Genomic DNA, 9461 nt, shown 5'->3' on the forward strand with positions numbered 1-9461 from the left:
CGTCTGAATAAGACAAAACAGTGTCATATAGCACGAGCAATGACTCACACCTTAGAATATTATGGCAGAATTTTACATAACACCTAGACCAAACTGTATCGAGACGTGAATATTGTCAAGGGGGGTAACTCTTACAGGCTTATTGTTTCCAATACACAGTCAATGTGGTTCAGAGTTCGGCAGATAGAACACGATGACAAATGTCTGTTGCGGCACGAAGCGAGGTTTATTCCAGTTACACCACCTGACCACCTCATCGCCATCTTAGGACCATGTTTGATCTGTATAGTAGTACCGAGTTTGATTACTGATTCAAGCACTGGCCGCACATATCAAAACCACCTTGTGTTGTAATCTGTAATTTGAAGTCAAACAAATTGCAAAAGAAATATTTTTTGATAAACGTTGTATTATTGCCCAAGTGATATATCAAAAGTCTATAAAAGTTCAGCGTGCGGAAAAAGTTTTAAAAAACGAAATATTATTGACTGATTTTCAGTGCGACTTTTCTTTTTTTTCCCCGTGCGGGATACGATGTAGCAAAAGGGATCGGACTGACTTTCGGTACAACGTTTTTTTGAACCATTCTCTCACTGAAACACACCTACAGACACAGTCTGCTGTGGGGACCCTGGTTAGAACAGGTCCCCAACTCTCTATCGCACCCTGACGGCGTGGAACGTTGCCCATTCTTTCACTCACTGGTTTTCCTTGTCCAGTATCGATAATATTACATTAATATTGCGTATTTGTTACGTAAAACAAGACACGATAAAAACAAAAAAAACACAAAAAAACATAAACAACGTACACAGCTGTCATCTTTTGATCACTTAGCCTGTCATCATTCCATCATCGATAGTGACATGTGTTTTAGTTCCCGGTACGTCGAAGGCAATAATAAAAATAGTTGATTTAGAAAAAAACGCCACAATATTGGAACGTGTAGGTTACAACATGGAGTGTATACACTAAATGTTCCACAAAAATGCTTGTCGTAAGAGGCGACTATGCCTGTCGTAAGAGGCGACTAACGGGTTCGGGTGGTCAGGCTCGCTGACTTGGTTGATGCATGTCATCGATCCCAATTGCGTGGATCGATGCTCATGATATCAATCACTGGATTGTCTGGTCCAGGCTCGATTATTTACAGACCGCCGTCACATAGCTGGAATATTGCTGAGGGCGGCGTTAAACAACAAACCAACAAACCAACCAACATAAATTAGAAACAACTCTTGTTTGAAATTTTTGGGCACAAACATTCATCCCGCGTCCATTGCTTTCAATGTTGAAACAATGTTGGAGTCTAAGAAAGCATAATACTTTTCACGTAACAATAAGTTCGCTGTAAGGTTTTCCTGTCGTGCTCCTGTAACCATAGCCTCGAATATGTTCTTATCACGAGATACGACAGAGGGGCACGACTGTAGATTAGTATAAGCTGTTGCCAGATAACCTCACTTCCTGTTGAGCTGGGATGGAGTCTCCATGAAGTTATACAGAACGACACAACAAATAAATAGCAGGAGTTTACGCCCCCGAGATGAATCACCCGTGTCATTGTACACGTTTGAAAACAGTAACAACTTTCGTCGTCTCAAAGTGCACACTTGCAGCTGCACGTGCGTTACTTGCGCATGGTCTTGATTGTAATATTTTCACGCCATGAAGGGTTCAATTAAATGTCTTACTGTTTGTATGCACAACATTAATACACACGTGTACGGCATACAGTTCATATGAATACTAGTATATGACCTACGCTCAATATTAATACATGACCTACACTTTATTTGAACATATGACCTAGGACTATATGACCCACACTCAATATATATAGCACACTCTGAATAAAATATGGCATAAGCCAGTTCCATAGCTTTGTCTTTTTAATAATTATATACTCGGCCTTAATGTGTTGTACATACTGTCGTAATATCAATGATACGTCATTCATACCTAATTCTCCTTATACATGTTTTGAGTGATTAAATAACTGTTTTTTCACCTTTCTGGCATTAATCCAGCAATATAACGGCTGGAGACGCCAGAAATGCACTTCACACTTTTTACCTCTTTGGGGAATCGAACTCGGCCTTCGGCGTGACGATACACGTTTTGCCAAGAGGAGACTAGAAGTTCTCCCTCAATCTACAGGCAACTATGCTTGTGGTAAGGGGCAACTAGTAGGATCAGGTGGTCAGGCTCGCTGACTTGGTTGATGCATGTCATCGAATCCAAATTGCGTGGATCGATGCTCATAATGTCAATCACTGGATTGTCTTGTCCAGACTCGATTATTCACAGACCGCCGTCATATAGCTGGAATATTGCTGAGTGCGGCATTATACAACAAACAAACAAACTAATCCCTCAATCTACACTCGGTATCCGCAGTCTGAGTTGACTAAACTCAACACCCTAGAAAAGTGCAGACATGTGTATCAGATATTCAAAACATTAATATGTTTAAATTGCTTGTATCGATGCAGTTTACAACTAATTTGCAAGACGGACAATTTCTATGACACGAAAATACGCCCAAAAACTTATTATTTTTCAAACTTACAGTGTTATTGAAACGGAACGGGCGGTACCCGTGCACACATACATACCGCATTACTATTGTAGAGTAAAACTTAGGAAATGGTTCTTATCCTGCAAACTCATCAAGTTTGAATTGTCCAAAATATTGTCAGCAGCAAATTGTCCCCAGGATAAAGTCAACATATATGTAAACCAACCAGATGGCGCCCAGACTGCATGCTGAACGCTATGCAAAACCTATCCAGATGTGATGCTGGACTCCTGGATCCTTGTTTAACGTGCTCGGTGTACGTCTTTTGACAATACAAATGCTATGTCATCTGTGCATTATGCTGACTGATGTTCAACAGCGTCTGATTATGTGTGTAAAGTGAGATGAACTCTGCATGTACGTTGATTTTACATTTGGGAGGCTTAAGACCAATACTTAAGATGAACTTGTCCCTTTACCCAATTCAAGTACTGAGGGATAGGAAGTATAGTTAATCATCACGATAGAACGGCTTTACAAATCAAGTAGTCACTTAACAAAATCTATGTGATATACCTATTTCAGTATGCTAAATGTTTTTAACTAAATGTACATCAACGTATTTTTAAACTCGACTATGCACAATTGCAATTCGTCAAATGGATGTGAATGTTTTCATTCAACACATGTTGCACATGAATGCAGCTGATTCCGTTCAGCATCCTTGGTCATTTCGACCCGAGACACAATGCAGGTATGTCAACTATTTCAACTCAACTACATTTTCCAGCAGAGAAAAGAGAAAAAAAATAAAATGAGTAAATTGTTCAAGAAGGCTACAACCTATAGCTTTCCATATCCAAAATAGACATTGTACTTTGTTCAAGAGTATGCACTGTGCAGGGAATGACATCGTACCTTTAACGATATCAAGATGGCATCAATGAAACCAGTTAGATCCTAGGAGAATTACGTCATCATATTGAAATGCTTTCAAAGTCTCCTTCATAGTTCGAGTTGGGAGTTCTCGAGTCATTGTGGTGTCTGGTAAAGGAAACGATTAAAATACTAGAGTCTTTACCGAAATAAACATAAAGGCCGTTGCCTGCTCTGTGTCCATGACGTCATAGGAAGTATCCAAGACATACGCAGTCCGCTGACTTTGTTGGGCCGCTGTGTATATGTACTTTTCTTTCTTTTAATTATTGAAACGTTGTATTGCCTTTATATAAATATTGATAAGTTCGTGTAAACCTCTGCCACTGGATGAACCGAATATAGCTCGTGGTCGTTAGAGGTTGAGAGGAGAGAGGGAGGTAGAACGTACATTACTATTAAGAAGGCTGCTGATAAAAACATGTCTCACGACAATGTCCTTGCAGAGTGAATGTTTGAACCCTGGAAGGGAAAAGTTATTTCTTTTCGTGGGCGGGTCGGAGAGAATTACGTAAGGGTCAGTCATTTACGATACCGCCTTGTCGAAACCCTTGAGCACGGATATGATGCTGACATTACACTTATTATCAGATGGAATCTGAGACTCAAAGTGGCGACCATCGGATTCTGGCACTCCAAAGGGACGGAACTCTGCACAGCTGATGCGAGACCTAGACGGTTGGGCCAACCGTGTTCCCTATAAGGACACTTAAACCAAAATGCAATTATTCTTAAAATTACGTAACATATTTATTATATACACAAAGTCTTTAATAGTTAATCCAGTAATTTGGCATCAATGAAAAGGTCTTTGAGAAATTGAACAAGGATTTTTGAAGAATCTCCCCCCCCCCCACCATATGTAATGCGGAAGGGTAAATAAATTTACTTCATTTTCGCATAGAAATCTTCAGCAAGACGTCCTTGCGCAGGCAGTCACTGGTCGACGGAAAGTTGTATGTTGTATGTAACCTAAATGTAAGTAACAGCGAACTCTCGTTAACTCGAACTCCCTTAAGTTTAAATATCGTTTAGGTTGAGACGGGAGCTGTGGGGTCGCCTAGTGGTTAAAGCATTCGCTCGTCACGCTTAAAAGTCCCCGGGTTCGAGTCTCTCACACGGTCACAATGAGTGAAGCCCATTTCAGGTGTCTCCTGTCGTGACATTGCTGCAATATTGATAAAAGCGGCGTGAAGCCATACTCACTCACTAAGGTTAAAATGACCTTATGGTCCGCTTGTCTGAAACTACTGATTGGGTGTGTGGCGGTCTCCAGGACTTCGAGTTTATGATATATCACTGAACATGTAGTGTATTAACACATTTATCTCTAAAAACAAAAACTGTTAGCCGAGTCGCAATGTGCCCACGTTTGGCCATTTGACATCCATATCACCGTGACGACAGATTCGCAGGCTCCAAACACGTGAATCCCGGTGGAAACTCGAACCTAAAAGTTCAAATGGTAAACAAATGAACTGACCATTGTGCCATTCATCAGCATTCAATTATTCAATCTATAGAGCAGTACCATACTCCTCATCCAAGCGCCATGGTTATGTTTGACTGGACCAATAGTTATTAAACAAGCTCAGGGCAATAATGAAAATAGCTCAATATTATGAGTGCTTACACGTCACAAAGCCGGCCTCGCATGGCTCGAATTACGTATGGAAAGAATTTGTGATAGATGCTAAATATTTTTAAAATTCTTGATTTTCTCTTACGAGAAAGTACTAGTGAATGTGGAAACCACTTAGTCAGCAAAATGTAAAGGGCTAATTTGTATGATATTGAGTTGTCCTCATTATCAGTGGGACCACCTCTGTTGTCAAGTGGGAAGAGCGTCTGTCGATAGTTCGATCCCCGGCTGGTCGGCTTCGAGTCAGTACAATGTGACTGAGTCGGGAGTCAATGTTTAACTGCGACGTGTGTCGAGCTAACCGAAAGCATTACCGCAGTAAATGGGTTTTACGAAATTTCGGACTGTTTATCCCAGTTCTGGTCCTATCCCAGTTCTGTTCGCTACAGACGTGGTATGCCAGTGCAGAGTTAAAACCAAATATCTTAGAATTGGGATAAATGGATATATGGATGTATTTTAAACGGTAGTGCTCTCCCCTTGATTGCTACAAGCCTTCATATTCCTCATGGCCCGTAATCAACTCAACACTCAGACGGACAGCGGGAGGTCGGTAGTTCGATGTCCTCACTGTTTCATACCAGAATACATAAACAGATGCTACGTGTTGTTACCCAGCCTGGCGCTCGTCATTATTGAGGGGACTGGTCAGTAAAATGTGTCTGAGTGGGGTATCCATGGTAAATTGCAGCCTGGTGTCTCATTGGGCCAACACTTAAACCAGCATTTGTCCGGACTAGTACAATCAGCCACCCACACACACACGTGCATCTACGTCACGATAGAAGTGCAATAGTTTTGAACACGTTAAACCCATCTCATTTTCATTTATTTGTGCATGCATCAATACAAGATTATCTGCAAATTCCTTTGTGAATCTTTCTTCAGTACTGGTGGATATATACTTGGTTCTCCAGGACACACTGGTGTCTCCAGGACTTTACAGTCAGTGACAATCTGAACTTGTCTAGACGCGAGGCTTTTCAGCACTCCTTATAGTTAATGTTTGTACATCAGCCAATATGGCTTTAATTATCCATCAGCTGGGCATCTGTGGGTTGTTTGTGAAATAATATTGTTGTCTTCAAGGTCAATGCAAAGTGCAAATGGAGCCAAATGATGCTTACATTTCAGGAGTGTTCTTTAAAATGTTAAAGTAAGTAGAATTTTACAGGAAAAGAAATAAATGGCCACCTGTTAATGAATTCAAGCCCTAATGCTCTTGGATAATTGTGGAGTCATCAACATTCTCTTAAAGCGACCCTCCCCTACGCTTAAGACCAACGGCGTTTCTGCAGTACCAAAACATTTATAAGTAAATATAGGATTTTTGTTCACTCAATTTCAAGTGGATTTTTTACGTTTCCTATTCATTGCCTTGTCCATCAAAGAGATTCCATGGTTATATGTAGCACTGGACAGTGCACGTGTCACTAGGTGTGTGGAAAAATAACTGCTGTAAGCATATACAAACATAAAACTATGGTAGTGCAGAATGAAAACCAAATATTTTGAGATAGGAATGGATAGATAGTGATGTTTTTTAAAGGGTAGTACTCTCCCCTTGATTATTATAAACTTCGAATGTCTCAGGATTAGGCTTTGATCAACATATTTCCAGACAGTGGTCTAGCGGATAGTGCGTCAGCCCAGAGAATGCAAGGTCGATGGTTCCCCTGACCGCGTCAAACCAACAGACGTTAAAAGATGGCACTTGTTACACTGCCTGGCTGTCGGCAACAAGAGGATAAAACAAGGCCTTTGTTCAGTATCATGTGTCTGAATGGAGTATCCATGTAAAACTGGTATCTCAGTGGGCTAGCATTATATAACCGGCTTAAGCCTGGACTAGTACAAGCATCCACACACACACACGAAACGGGCAATGTTACCAACGAGCAACGCACGCACGGATACACGCACACACACGTGCATGCATGTTGCTATTTCACGTAACAATCTTGAACGCGGCATTATACCCCATTTCACCTCACCTCGTCCCATTCTTCCGTTAGTCCAGACCCTGACTCCTACTTGTGGAAATGTCTACATTTTATTAAAGGCCAATACTACGTATCCCTGATTTCCCCCCGGAAAAGACATGGTGGGATAAGGACTCCTTGTGCCTTACTAAATCAACATACTTTAAGTCGTTACGAAAAATACTTTTTCTAAGTCTTATGAGGCTGGTATGAAAGAGAATTAGACCTTATTACAACGCATGTTTGGGGATTATAAGGTCTAATGTCGAGGTAAGCTAGTATGATGTTTTCTCAAGGCTGTTTCTAATATTTGAACATCACCACGTCCTTGACCCATGCTGGTCTTTTAGGATATGAACATGTCTAATAATTTCATTTCCAACGGACAACAACATCGCTTTAATAATTCAGCGTCTTTGTTAATTCGGACTATTTCAGTGAGAACAGCGATGGTGGCAAGATATATCCACCCTTTCGGTGTCGATGATGGATTAATAGAAAACACATTGTGTGGTGTCAAATCGGACTCTTGATTTACCACTCACTTCAGTTTTATCTAATTGAGAAATTCCTCTTGCTGAACGTATTGCACTGTTCGTCGGAATTAACGTTTTTCTCATGGGGTATTAACATGTGTTTTAACCCTTGACGTGCTGACACATATAACAGCTCTTTGTGACACGCGGACTCTGTTAAAACACATGGTATATTCGTTTTTCAGGTTTTATAGGCATTCTGTTATCCCTGTGATATATGGAGCAGGTTGTCTTTGAACGTCATATGTCCGGAACATTTTTATTAGCAATCCCGTTTGTCAATCAGTGCAAGAAACGCCATCGTGGTTTCCTCACCTTGACCTTCCAGACCTGCAACAGAAAGAGTTAAAGTTCATGAAGACATAGCAACACAAAATATCCCCATTCTGTGTAATGTATAATTCAAACGTAAGCTTCAATTGCATAGTGCCGCCAAAGGCTTGAGTCTGGCATCTGGTGCTTAATCGTTGGAACACTGAATGACCTTGTCACATAATCTGGCCCCGAGCGTGCAGCCATGGTGACACGTTGGGGTTGTCGCGACAGACACATAAAACAACGTCTGATCACTTCTACAGACGGCCGGTAAAACTGCTGACGACCTAGGAATAGTGCACATTCGTCAAGATTTTTTATATGTTTTCTTTTGTTTTTGAAGAGCTGACTAAACCTTAGTGAGACATGGAATCTGATCGGTATTGCTCGAAGCATAAACAAATCGACAGCGAGAGGAAAGAAAATTTATAAAGACACTTTACCTGATTACCCTAATTAAAAACAAGTATATCACAACTGCTGCTCTGATAGAGCTGATGTTTGAAAGAATTCATAGCCCATAAGTCAAGAAAAAAATTCACATCTAAGAAAACCCTTTTTTTTACATAACGGATACCAAATGTAACCAAGCATAAAGGAACTGATCGTGTGTTAGGATTAGGAGCTCACACTGTGGGAACTCCTGGTCAGAATAGGCTTCAAGAACACCATGCTTCATGCTTGTCGGAAGAGCCGACTGACATTGAGATCGGATGGTAAGGAGCTAAAGCTTATCCGATAACGTGTTATCATACCCCGGGGATGTGGACCGTTACTCTTTCTTTCAGTCATTGGTTTTCTTGAGCCATACTCGAATATTTCATACCGTGGTAATGTCGGGCAAGTCCTAACCTAACAGTACCCCACTAGAACAAATCCATGACACAAAGTCATACGCCATCACAGAAATTGTTGGTTGTTTTAAAATCCCGCTTTAAACGCTTTGTCCCATGATTTTGAATACAAAAAGCCATGACTGTAAATATCATGCATGGAATATAACATCCTTATACTTGAATAACCGAAAATTCATACCACCAGATTATAAATGAATTGAATTTCTATACTGTACTCCGTGGGTCATAGCTCTGTCAATCTTTCTTAATGGTTCAGTGCATAACCAGCGCCATCATTACTTTATTGCGCTTCTCACATAGCATGCATTATTTGTTTTATTTATCCATAAGCAATTTATTCCTGGGCCACTTTCTGACACTGATTCCAATAAACTGTACATATGTAGTAGTTCTTGTCGGTTTTTAATATGAAACACACTCAATACAACCCGTGATCGTTGTGTGTTGTGATTACCAAGGTGGTCGTCTTTACACACATGTTTGATGGTTGGTGAGGTGATTGTGAGACTTGTTTGTTATGGACGATATATAGAAGCATGTCTGATATTTGCTGATGTGTGTGGAGATGGGGAGACATGATGGTGTAGGGTGAGATTGAGACATATGTTTGTAGATGTAGGAGATAGAGATATATGTTTATTAGTTTAGGAGATGGAGGGACATGTTTGTTGT

Source organism: Haliotis rufescens, unplaced genomic scaffold, assembly GCF_023055435.1.
Source record: "Haliotis rufescens isolate VD_foot unplaced genomic scaffold, xgHalRufe1.0.p SCAF_4, whole genome shotgun sequence".
Classification (NCBI taxonomy): domain Eukaryota; kingdom Metazoa; phylum Mollusca; class Gastropoda; order Lepetellida; family Haliotidae; genus Haliotis; species Haliotis rufescens.